This window comes from Anoplolepis gracilipes, chromosome 3, assembly GCF_047496725.1.
Source record: "Anoplolepis gracilipes chromosome 3, ASM4749672v1, whole genome shotgun sequence".
Lineage (NCBI taxonomy): Eukaryota > Metazoa > Arthropoda > Insecta > Hymenoptera > Formicidae > Anoplolepis > Anoplolepis gracilipes.
In genome coordinates, this window is record NC_132972.1 from 9,093,685 (window position 1) to 9,106,540 (window position 12,856).

A 12,856-nucleotide genomic window follows, 5' to 3' on the forward strand; every position below is an offset into this window, starting at 1 on the left:
ATTGACGAAATTTTTACGGCACGCGTCACCTGGCGCGGCAGTCGGAGCCATCTACAAGCGGTCGGGTTGTCTCATAAAGTAACTCGTAAGTTATTACGATCGTTATTAGGCCGATACATAATACTCTGGCCATTTATTGCCACGATATTGGATTCGATATTGCCACCGCGGAAAAACATCTTCATCGTATGAGAGCTTGAGAACACCGCGAGTTGCTATGACATTGCTGAATCTTGCAAATGCTGTCATAAGTTTTTATTTACAATCTTAAATACCTGTCATCTATTGTGTTTCATTTTTGATTGACTTAATATTAAATCAAACTTAATCTGAACATATAGATAACAAAATAAAAGTTGTGAACAATATTGATAATATCGATTTAGTAATAAGGAAATTTTTGATAAGGAAATATATTTTTTGATCATAATATTTCAAACGAAAAATAATAATTATAATATTAATTTAATAATTTTTTAATAAAAACTATAAATTTCTGCATGACAGGAAACAGCATTTTTATAATTTTTTTTTTATATATATCAAAGCGGAATTTAAAAATTGTGAGTAAGAAAGAAATAATAAAAAAGAAAAAGTATTATCGTATACACACAACAAACGTTATTATGATGCTAAAAGAACCATTGTCGTATGAAAGCGTTCGTTCAGGGGGCGTCGCGAGTCACGCATGTTCGCCGTCTTTCAGCGACGAAGGGTGGTTCTAAGTACGGGGTAAGGGTGGTTCTAAGTACGGGGTAAGGGTGGCTTTGCCTTTACCGTAAAGGCGCGCGCGAATCATTTCGTATGCCGCGCAACATGACAACATGCTGCGTTATCAGAATTATTGCTCACCACCGCGTTTCTAACCAATACCAGGCTAATGCGGCGCGTTAACATTCGTGGGGTGCGCCTCGGGTTCGCATCCCCGCAAGCTGTGGCCGGACTACGCCGCCGTATTGCTATCTTAAGGCCGATTCGCGCTTTCGAACTTACAGGCTTGTTTCGGTACTTTTGACACTGGAGTTTTCTTAAATGACACTTGTTTGTGTAATGTTATAAAGACAATAACATTGCAAAATTCTTGATTTATCATAATAGCCGTATTGTATGATGATTTTCTTTGTAATTTATGCTAGAATGAAATATTTTTCTTTAATTATGTATAATAGAATAAACTTGTAAAATGAGTAGCGATGCATTCTTTTTATTTGCGTGATACATGTTCAATCAATTTACTGTGAAATTCATTATTTAATTAGGAAACATTTTGTTTAGATTAAATTAAACAGATATTTATTAATGAAACATAATCAAATATTGTTAAATTTTTTTATCATAATTCAACCGCAAGTATGGATTGGGTTTTATTCTCTTCCATGTACCTTTCGGTATGTTTCATGTTCTCGTTTCTCTCTGCATATTGCCTCTCCGTGCACATACGCATATGTCGCCGAATATCCTACGATATACTGGATATTCTGTGGCGCGGGTGAAAAGGGATACGAGGGTTAAGAAGGGGCAGGCTGAGTAGCTCCCTCTCTCTCCCTCTCTCTCTCTCTCTCTCGTGCAGTCCTTTCAATTTATTATTCCAGTTCCACCAGCTAGATTCACGTGCCATCGTGGAGTATGCATATCCTTGGTTCCTCGAATCTGCTTCTACGATGTTAGGATTTTCGATTCCACGAATTGCAGATTTCACAGTTTTATTGTTCGTTTTTCTCCTAAAAAACTAGATTAACTTTAAACGTTATAGTTTTTCAAAAATTTATTATTTTAAACTTTACATTTTATAAAGTTTAAAGTAGTTTTGCAAAATCGAGATCCTTAGAATTTTTAAATGTTGAACCTTATCTTTTCTCGTTTGAGATTAGAATATTTAAAGAATTCGAATCTTTAATATATATTTCGAAATCGTGAGAAATATTGAAACCTTGTGAGTTTCATATTTTAATCACAATTTGAACAGTCCTGAATTTTTAATCTATTTGCGCGGGCATCTCTTTTCGCTCATCGAAACGCTTCGAGTACATCAGAGAGCTCGTTTGGCTATTATCATCATCCACCTCTTACTGTCTGCTCCCATCTCTTCTTCTTCCTCCCTTTTCCCCGCTCCGGGCGATCGTAAACGCGGCGCGTCGCTTCGGGCCCTCTTCTGGAAATCCCCCCCACGGGTGTATTTCGCCCACAAAAGCGCGCCGCGTTATTTATACCGGTGGCCTACATCGCGTCTAAATTTGCATAAAAATTTCATACACCATTCTGCAGGTGCAGTCACTTAGCCTCGCAATTTCGGATCAAAGTCGGCGCCGTTTCTCTCGGCAACAGTAACGTGCTTTTACTCTCCCCTTTCGAATAAAACGCCCTTAAACAGCTCTACCGCGGTGGAAAGAGCCCTGGTCTCGGAGTTATTTCGCGAGGCACCGTAAAAATTTGTGGGAATACTTTTCCGGAAAGGCGGTACGCGCGTCAGGACAGGACGATCCTGCAGGACGCTTCCCGTCGCTATAAACATTATGGAGAATGGCTGCTAATAAATTAGATACCTCGCGCAATCGCCCTTTGAGTCTCCTTAGCTTAATCGATCCTGTCGCGTCCACGGGGCTTTCTTTTCTCTCTCACGATAATGAGCACTAGCGACTCTGATAAAATCCTCGACGAGGGTGCAGATCTTCCCCAGAGCTTCAATTTTAGTTTCCTTTAATCCTACACGATACGGAACATTTTCTTCTACGTTATCTGCGTTATTATCGTACCGTAATAAACTTCTGTTTATTAGCGTTTATAAACTAGTTAGATTAGAGATCTTTAGAAATTTTTAAAATATACAAGCGCTATTTTTTTCATGCAGTCCATTTTTAATGAGCGCGAGACGTTGATTTGAGTTTGAGGTCAAATATTAAAAATAATAAAAGTAACTCTTTCTCTCTCTCTCTCTCTCTCTCTCTCTCTCTCTCTCTTTATTTTATTTTAATTTAACTTTTCTATTCCCATAAATATCTTTATAATTTTATATGTAATTATTTTTTTCTTTTTTTTAATAAAAATAAGTAATAAAAATAGAATTAATGTCTTTCATCCTATTTATCTTATTAAAAATATGTCATTTGTTTATTAGATTAATCCAATTTTATAATAGAAATTTTCCATTCTGAATTGTAATAAAAGACTAAGTACTCTAATCGAAAAAAGTTCATCCATCGAGATGACACGTCTCCATCTGCTTCGGCAGGAAGAGGACGAAGGACTCGCCGCGTACTCGTTCGTTTTCAACGGTCGATCATTAAATCCGTAAAAAGATCAAGGAACCGCCCACCTACCGGCCCGACACCGGCTCATGGAGCATCGGTACCAATTACTATACCCGGCGACCATTAAGCTCGCGTACGTACGTACACACCATGCGGCATTGGCGTAATCCGTCGTCTTTTCTGTTTGATATTCTCGAGAATTGAAAACAGGCGCGGTCCATTTCCGAGGATCTTTTATAATAATATGAATAACTTTAAGACAACCAAAGTATAATTAAACGTCTAGACGTGTTTGATTGATTGTGACAGGACCGATAATCGTGAAAGAGGTTATTGTTAAATTCTAATAGTCGATAGACTATATAATGTAATTTTGTCAGAATTGAATCGATATGTTATATTCATAAAGGCGGGGTAGTGTTCTAAGGATATGTCAATAGAATAAGGAGTTCATTAGATGTCCAGACAGAGAGGATCAATTATTCGGATTGTAAATGATAAATTTCGCGCCTATTTCCGACTTTTAATCATTTACTGCCATGCTATTTCTACTAGAATCGCAGAGCTTGAAATACTTAAAATAATTAACTAGAAGGTATAAAAATGCTTCTTAACAGAGAGAGTTGACATCTTTACAAATTTTTTGCAGAAGGAGGACAGAATTATTATAGTATATTGCAAATTGGATTATTTGAAAAATTAAGAGAAAGAATTACAATTTAATCCATTCGGTTTATTACATTCAGCCCATTACTGTAGCAGGAATACTCTTAATTATTTCTCCGTATATTTTATATATAAAAGTTATTTTAGGCCAAAAGATTTTATACATATATTCGAATCTAATTTATGTGAAGTTTGAAAAAAAATTGAACATTTAAGAAGCCGCGAATTATTTCGACGCCAGTGGCTAAACTGACACGTAGGCGGCCGGTGTGTACCACGTGCACGTCCACACATTGTATGTACATATGTGTGTGTGCGTGTGTATTCGTGCGTATTCGTGCGCTCGCGCAGGTACATACATGCGTCTGCAATCTTTCACGTGGGTGTGAAGTCGCGCGCGTGTGTCGGCGGCCGTTCGCTCGCGCGAACGTATGGTAAGAGAGAAGGCAAGAAGGTAGTAGCTCTCTCGTAGCCCAGGAAATCTATCCCGGCACATCGGCTTCCCTTCCCGCCGCCATCGCGCGCCATACGACTTTCGCTTCACCGCCCTGTAATCATCGCGAGTCAGTGGCGGCGGCCGCTAATTATGTTTCATAACACTTCTTACCCCCACTCTAATATCCACTCCCTTAAGGGCAGCTCGTCATTTATTTACATCATATTCATCCCGGGGGATAACGTTGCTTCTTCTCTCCGGATCTTTGTCCTGTCTCTCTCTCCCTCTCTCTCCCTCTCTCTCCCTCTCTCTCTCTCTCTCTCTCTCTCTCCCCCCTCCTTCTCTTCCTCTCCTCTCGTCCACCAACGTTCTCCAGCGTTCTCTCTGTTCTCTCGACCGCGCGGAGACCGGGACAAAAAGCGGCCAATTTCGTGGCGAAATAATGCGCGAAACGCCACGCGGGATCGTCGAGGCGATGAGACGCGAAAAACTCAATCGTTGCCGTTGGGTATCGCGGAAAAACACGGCAAAAAAAAAAAAAATAAATAAACTACGGGGCTTTTCCGTCATCATCGTTTGTGATGGAATCTTGATTGAGGCGTGTTATGTGAATTATATAGATTTAATTATAAATATTATGGCACAAAGAAAAAGTAATTTATGTGTGAGAAAATTTACATGTTATAAAATAATTTGTTTTATTATTTTGAGAAATTCAATAAAATTAATATTTTATATATACATGTAGTGAAGAAATAATATAGAGTAAATTGAAATATGAATATAAAATTAAAAATATTAGAGAGAGAAAAATAAATATGATCAAATAAAGATTTGTACACGCGAGTTTTTTCGCGGTTCCGTTGAATAGCATTGTGTAACTGAAACGCGACGGCAAATCTCGCTAATAAAAAAGAAACTTTCTTGCGGAAAGTTCAGAAAGTCTTGGCAGCTGAAGCGACTTTGGGTAACCGCGACTTGATAGACGTTCGTGCCTCTCCGATTGATTCTGGGATTAGCTCGAAGGCTCTGGGTGCCAACTGCGATCATTCCGTTCCTTTCGACTCCTCTTTCTCCTACTCCTCTTTCTTTTCACCCAACCTTCCCTAGCCTTCCATCCCTCGAGAATCTTCGAACAGACGCGCTGTATACCCGGCAAATTGGTGGCACTTCTGCGGTCGGGCGATTAAGTGGTTTCAAGCGGTATCCGCTAAGAAAATTGGCAAGGTGGAGAACGAATCAGCTTTTAATTAAGCCGCTGTCTTTTCGAGATGGTCGCCATGGCGACCGAGGGGGCAGCGAGACGTACATCTTGTCTGCCAGCACAAAGGAAATCGAATTATATACTCGAATCTCAGTACAACGGGTCTGAAAATAGCGAGCGAATAAGAAAAACGGATTCCTCCCTGTTGCGAGGCAACAGTGCTACTGCGCCAATAATAAAACTATCTTCAGAATTATGAATTCTCGAATTGATCTGTAAAGCTTTTATGCTTGTCAAATTTTCGTATTTTAAAACCTTTTCTGGGTTTTCACTTGTTAGAATCTCCTAAATCTTTGAATATTGATTCAGATCTATGGCAAATCTCCAAATATTTCAGTTATTCTTTTTTAATCTGTCAAGTTCTCCTTGAAGCTTTACATTATTTTAAAATTACATAAACTCGATATTTCAATAAACAGAATAAAACGATTCTCTTTCTGACGTATTTCAGTACACACGTATGTAATTTTTAGAATAATTATGTATTAAAATTAAATGTATTATTCAAAGTTTCTCTCTTTTCTTTCTTTTCATAAAATGTGTATTGAAAGGGATCTGAGGAAAATCAAAACATCAAAATTGTTTTCGAAATTTTCGCTCCTTATTACCATTATATATTTATCTGTCCGAGCGCGGTCGGCATCCATCAAAGACTTTGTTGTTTGGCCCGTTGCGAGCCGTCATGTGATCTTGTTTGGCCCTCTGTTCCGACTCGATCGTTGTTCTCTCGTTTTGCGATATTAAATATCACGCTACGACTGCCACGTGGTCGGCATTATAAGTCGACGTAAACGCGCACGGCTGCGCCCGCCAAAACCGCAAGCCTAACCGAACCACTTTCGGAGTCGTCCGAGTTTCGTTGTATAACAGATGTCAATCATGCTCGAAGGATATGGACAATGGTCCTTTGTCACGACACGCTACCTTCCCTCACGTCTTTACGAAATTGCTTTACAACCCCTAAACGCGCTATTTTATCGATTGCCGTCGTTTTCAACTCAATTGATTTTGATTCAACAGTAAACTATATCGTGCAACACGTAATATCTTATCGTGAATTATGAGAAACATAAGGGATTTTATATTAACAATTATTAGTAATTATAAAATATATTATATATATATATATTTTTTTTTATTTATAAATTTATAACTTTTTAAAATAATGTTAATCAAAGCAAAATTTTATTTCAAAAAAATAAATTAAAAAAATTTTTTTTATATGAAAGAGAAGTGCGGCATAAGTTTATATTTATATCTGAAATTTTTGAAAAAATTATTTATATTACTTCGTCAAAACAAGAAGCCCCACGTTGCTGAAAAACAGTCAAGTCTTATTTTGTAAAGACCAATATGTATCTTGAGAGATAATGTTACAAGAATACTGGAATATCGTGGTTAATTCGTGCGTCACGAATAAAAACTGTAAGAAATGAGCACTCTCCTTAATGATACAGACACGGTGCTTAATCGTACTGCTATTATTACCAAGCGAGCATTATTTTGCGCCGTTTTTCTCATACTGATATTTCTGCAAGACTTGATAAGCAGCAAACATTCACGGTTGCCACAAAAGACATATTTTAAAGTTTATTCGACTTAATTTACTTTATGACACTTGCTATTCTCCGTTGATTAATGGGCGTTCTTAAAGTATTTTAATTTTCTTACGCGCGCACAGTTCTCGATTTGTTATATATCGTGAATTATTAGCATTTTATATTCTTTAAAAAAAAGGAGGAAAAATTTTCTTATTAAATATTAATAAGAAAATTTATAAGAGAAAAATACAATATTAAAACTAGTGTTTTGTGGAATAAAATAGGAAATATATGTCGGCATCTAAACGTTTTGCGTATCTAAACGTAAAATTTTAATATTGTTGCATAATATTAATCTATCTTAAAATCTTTAATAATATAAAAAAGGAGAGAGATAAAACGTACAAAAATAAAAATAATTTCGCATTGATAACATACAAATTATTATTGTCACAAATTAAATAATATTACATAAGATAATTTTGTGAAATGTTACAATAAAATAAAATATGCTGCATAACACACAGCGAATGACTATCATATTCCGTGCATTTACCGCAAGATCGACGCGTCGCATTTTTTTTATCTATTCAATCGAAACTCGACGCGTGTTTCGATCGGATTCGTGTGGGTTCGAATGCACGGATAGAACGAGAATGAAGGAGCATCGAAAGATGGGAATAAGTGCCGCGTAACCGCGCGGCGATTTGTCCGGATCAGCGTCAGAGCTAAGCAGATTACACAGGCTCCCCCAAACGAAGCAGCAACCCCGTCGATTGCCCGTGGCAATCCCGAAAGTTCATTGGGAGGTCTATCGGCGGATAGCCGAGAGAAAGAAACGCCTATCTCATGTGATTGACCGATTCGGGATACCCTTACAGAGACGAGGACCTCCTATTAGGCGATTAATGTCTTCCTGATCAAATTGTCTCTGGAATTTTTGAAAATCCAGAATATACAGGGTGTCCAGTAATTCATAAAAAATCTCTCGTGTACAGATAGAGCGGATCAAACTGAGCAAAAAAAGTCCTTTATCATTTTGCGATTTTCACAATAATTATTGAGGAATTAATTTAAAAAAATCGACCAATTTGCGCCAATATATTAGCGTTCTGCAAAAAGACAGCCCGCTGTCACGCGGTTACTATGCATGCGACTAGCAACCGCGTGACAGCAGGCCGGCTTTTCTCGCCACGTGCTAATACTCACACGAATTGGTTGATACTTGTAAATTAATTTTTCAATAATTATTGCGAAAATCGTAAAATGATATAGAACTTTTTTGCTCAGTTTGATCCGCTCTACCTGTACACGAGAGATTTTTTACAAATTACCGGACACCTTGTATATGTATCATAAGTTTACACGATCATATACATATACCTTGATAATATTTTTTAAGTAGAATGAATGCGTAATGAAATGATTATTCAAAAGATGTATTTTTACAATTATTCATAAAAAAGATTCAATTATTTATAATCTCACATCTGTTTCCTAAATTAATAAAAATTATAAAAAATTTTTTTATTTTACCATGCGTGACGTAAATATTGTTCAAAACTGTATGTATGTAAAATAAATGAGTGGCGCATAAATCACGCGAGGACTCAGCAGATCGTAATAGCGAAAAGTTATTTCCTAACGACGATTGGTGAGCGCGAATCAATTTTGCGGGATCGATACGATCGTGAAACGCGGTATTAATCGGTGCAGCACAAAATGGCTATAACAATAATTGCTCGTTTCACGGCATGTTCATGCGAATATAAATCGCGCTATGTCTAGAACGATACGACGTGTAGAATCGTGAAGCATTAATCTGCACGGCGGCATTATATTCGCGCGTATAAAACGAGTTTGTGTCGTAGACTATAAAGTTATGCATATGTGTAATTTTGCTTATGTATTGTCTACATGATGTTTAAACATAATTAAATTACAGTTTATTTTCTTAGTCTGGCCTGCGGTAGATATCTGCTTTATCTTACATATGTAGCAGAATATTGCGAAAATGCAGTGAGCTATGCGTTCTGTCTTCCGCTATTATTACTGTACACGTTTCAATATGATGAATCAATATTTTACTTTTGATAGAATTAGTCAAAGTAGCAGCAGTTAGCAGAGAGTGATTACAGAAAACTATTTCTGTAATTGTATAAAGTAATATAAAGGTATAATTTTCTTCTAGACAGAAAATAAGATATAAAAAATACTATAAATTTTTATTAATTACTATATAAATAATTATAAATTTAAACAGGAAATTATTGAAGGAGTAGTTAATTTTAGAACCTTTTTTCGCATAACAGTTTGGAGCTAATAGTGTTCAAAGAAAAAATTTATACTTTAGCATCTTAAAAATGTATATGTGATACGAATATAATTATTTTTCGAATATATAAATTTTTCTTTGATTTTCCTTTGATGTTTGTAGTAAGTTTCTTAAAAATTGCCTAACGAGATCTCGAAGGGAAAAATATTGAATTCAATTTTTATTATCCATTCGTCGACCAAGTTTATCCGGTTGTTCGACTCATGGCATGGTGCCGAGGTCGAGAAAGATCTTTTTTACCGCGCAACGTTGAAGATACATAAAGTTACAAAGGTCGTGCCGAGCAGCGTCTGTTCCGACGCGGTCCTTTGAAGTGGTTTTCGCTGGTCTACGAGTATTAAACGGGTTCACCTGATCGTAATACAGGCAATAACCGCCGCCGTGCGGCGGCGGCAGATTATTCGGGACGAAAAAGCCGCGGCGGTGGGCGGAAGAGCCGAACGACCGGAAGCGGTGCGGCGGTATTCTCTTTGATACGCCAAGGCGTAGCTTTTTAGAAGCTCGCAAGATGATACATTTACGCGTTCGCTCGACAACGTAAACGTTGACGCGTAAATGATATTAAATCCTCGAAAAGTCGGACAGTCTTACGTGAGAATAATCGCGTGAAGCAGATTGCACGGCATTTGCGAAGAGAAATTGTGGCTAACATTTCGCATTAATTCTATATCGTTGTAGAATTTGTTCTGTTTTGGGATAATTTTCATATATACAAAAAATTGATGAATTCTTAATATTACGTCTAGAATCTAAGATTGTAAGATTGATGGATCGGTAGCCGTGCTATCGATCTTTCTTATCTTTCATCCATGTGCACCTCAGCTCATCAATCTTACAACAAAATAGCGATCCCGATTATAGGCGTTAATTGCCGATGCGAGAATATAATAGTAATCACGTCAAGAAAGACTGGAAAAGCAGATAATTAATTAAAATCCTCAGCTCGATCTTGATCGTATAGCGTAGATCGTTCGGTGAACATAAAAGTGCATACCGCGCATGTAATACGTAATTAGTTAACCGCTCACGTCGTTACCACCGCTAATTGACACCGGTCGCGCGTCGCCTCTCGCAGGCATCTCTAATTACCGGTGTTTGCGAAGATCGGAACGGAATCGCTACAGCGGGTTTCGGTCGCGTCGGTTTGTCCCCGCACGTGTTGCATAGTATGCTAATTGCGGATAGAAAATCGCTATTCTTCGCCGCAGCTTGGTAATAATTAAATCCAATGACTTTGTACTTATTAAACCTAATGAGAGTTTTATTATATTATTTACAACCGCCTTTCGTATCAATTTTTTTTCAATCATTCCTCTAAAAGAAAAAAAAACCAGTATTTGTTATAATCTATTCGACATTTAAAAATATACATTTGGCGAATTAATCCGAAGATGTAAATAAATAAATCGAAAATAAAACAAAAACTTGTATCTGGATTAATTTTTACTCTCACAGAAATTAATGAAGATTTGATTTACGGCTTAATTATCAAAATACATGAAAATTACAGCTCGTTAAATTGTATCCGACGAAAATTTGCAGTAGTTTTATTTTCTCGATGCTATTGCGCGCTGTGAAATTAGCGATCCCGCCTGATATATGCGCTGGATCGATTAATTGAATTAACCCGATTGAGTCGCAGATGTGAATTGAGCGCAGCCTCGCCGAAAGCCGGGTTCGATAACACGATAACTACCGATACCGTGGAGAAAGAGAGAGAGAGAAAGAGAGAGCGCGGTCGGTCGTTTCCGGTCGCGGGGATGAAAGCGCAGGATCGATATCCGATCGCGCATAAAATATATCGGGCCGCCGAATCGCGTCACGCCTCGATTAACTGTTTCGCACGACTCGCAATTTGTGCGCGCGCGAACGATTACGTTTACCACCCGCGGGATAATAACACAACGTACACCGCGCGAATCGCGAGATTTTCAACCTTCCCTCTCCACCCCCCCCCTCCACCCCTCCCGCCTTCCCTCCTCTCCCCCGCAGCAGCGGCAAGCAACACACAACGACGGGCATTGCGCGTTGTTTTCTCTCCCGCGATATGCCGCGCTGTGTAATTACGATAATCCGCTGATGATATAATTTACGAGGCCGCATCGCTAGCCGCGCATTTATCATACGAGGTAATTTCCTGCTTTATTATAATAATATCCGGGGTAATATGCCTCCGCCTGCGCGCCGAATACCTTCTTATTTTCGAGCACGCCGCTTCTCTTCGTTAACCGGCCTCGTACCGCCTTAACGTTAATTATTTCGCGCAGTTGCCGACTTGCGTTTTCGCGCACTCGACGGTGGGATTACCAATTATATTGATTCTTTTAATTGTGATCGATAATTTAGAAATTTGCGCGTGTTAGAAAATATGATGAGCGCTCTTTGCGAATCTCTGGGAGAGAAGGGAGAAATACAAGAGCTAAAGTTAAGGAAATGTTCTTAATTACAGTAAAGTACTTTTTATTCTTTTCCGCGATTTTTATTGAGGATATATTTATTTAATTCGAAATATCCGCTCGCACTTATCTCTTACAACGAAAACTCCAATAATCGTAGGACACGTATATTTTATTATCTCTTTTTTTTTTTTATTTAGATTATCAATTTAACCATAATTATATATATCATAAGATTATTGATTTAACTATAAATGCCAATTCAATCACAATGGAAATATATAACTCCGCTTCGTGCCAAGGATTCAATGATACTTCGAGGTTTTTTTTTTATGGGGATCCGCGAATCACAGTTAAAGTCAAGATTTATCTGTAGCAAAATGCCGCATTCGAAACGACTTGCGAGATATTCGACGAAATAATATCTCGCGGGGTGCAGACGGAGAGAGAAAGAGAGAGAGAGAGAGAGAGAGAGAGAGAGAGAAAAGTGCCGGCGATGCAGGGTAAGCGAGCTTCAACCCTCATTCATCTTCGATGCTCGTTCCGGCCGAGGATAACGTTATTTCGACCGTAATACTTCTGTCGGAGAATCGCCCAGCGGAAAAAGTAGTTCGATGTTGCAGCTGCTGGCGCACGCGTACTTTCCGGTGTGCCTCGACAAATGGCAATAACGACGATAATAGCGCGCCGAATCGTGAAGAGGCGGGATAAAAGGAGATTTCGAGGGGATACAGACGTAAACGAAGATGTGCAACTCCATCGCTTGCGATCGATACAGCTTGGAAATTGGCAAAGATCTTGATTTGAATCTTTTTATTTTGCGTATCTTATATTTCTCGCTTTTTAAATAATGGTGGTAATTATCGCTAGGGATATCAGAAAAAAATAAAATAAGATTTACAAACATAAAGAATTTTTATTTAACTGTCAAATCGAATTTTTAAGCTTTGATTTAAATTGTGTTCAATAA